Below are 1,271 nucleotides of genomic sequence, written 5' to 3' on the forward strand. Positions count from 1 at the left end.
TATATATATCCCCCTGCATATTGATTTAAGGCAAATATGCACTGCAAAGAAGTGGGAGAAAGAACAAACTTTTCAGTATATGGTGTTAGCAAGTAGTTACCCACATTGAAAAATAAAATGAAATATGTTCTTGTCCTACACTGTAATAAAAATCTAGCCTAGTATTTTGCGGTTCCAAATATGGGATAATATATTCCTGATGTCTGGAAAAATGAGATTTGTTAAACAGAACAGAAAAAAACAAACAAACCCAAAAAGCACAAATCTAAAGGATAACAAAGATAAACTTCTTAACTTTCTAATTGAGAACTTCTTTTCACTTGAAAGACACCATTAGAAACAAAAACTCAAATCATGGAGTGAATAAAGACATCTCAGAACATAAAAGAGATAAGCAGCTCATTTTCAGAATATAAAAAAATACCTAAAAATTATTAAGGCAGAGACAATAAACATTTGTATAAACAATTTTAACAGCACTTCACCACTGGAAATTCAATTTCCCAATAGGCATTCAAAAAGATGTTCAACAACAATATGTTCAATGTCATGAGGACGACACAATTAACACCACAGTGAAATATTACTACACATCTATCATTTTGTCCACAAAATCAGAGTCTGACATTTGGTGAGAATGTTACAAAAATGTAATTCTAGTTCTTATACATTGCTGGTGAGATCTGAAATCAGTACAATCATTCTAGAATAGTGTTTGACATTAACCTCTAAATTAAAAGTAACTTATCCTATTATCTAATAATTATATTTCCTAGTGTATACCTAAGTAGAAATGTATGCATATGTGAAAAAACTCACAAGCAAAATGAACATTATTTGAAACAGCAATATCAAAGTATGATAAAACATCTAGCAAAGTAAAATGCATAATTAAATACTGATATAGTCCTCGAATGGGACACAGCACATGAACTGCTGACTGGTAACTATAGGAGCAAATAAAAACATGGGCCAATCTCACAAACATGATGCTGAACAAAATTAGTAGGTTAGAAGAATATATACTGTATTTTATTATACCATATTATTCAATTTATGTAGAGTACAAAACAGGGAAGCAAAACTATATTGTTTGGAGATGCACACTTTAACAATCAAATTAAAAAAAAGACCAGAAACAACTTGAGTACCATCAAGGAGAGGACAGTGATTATCTCTAAGATGTGGAGGGTATTGGTTTGGGCATTACTAAGGTATTCATAAGATTCTGGTTCTTGACACAGGTGTTCACTTAGCAATTCATCAAACAG

The sequence above is a fragment of the Myotis davidii genome, unplaced genomic scaffold (genome assembly GCF_000327345.1).
Source record: "Myotis davidii unplaced genomic scaffold, ASM32734v1 scaffold851, whole genome shotgun sequence".
Lineage (NCBI taxonomy): Eukaryota > Metazoa > Chordata > Mammalia > Chiroptera > Vespertilionidae > Myotis > Myotis davidii.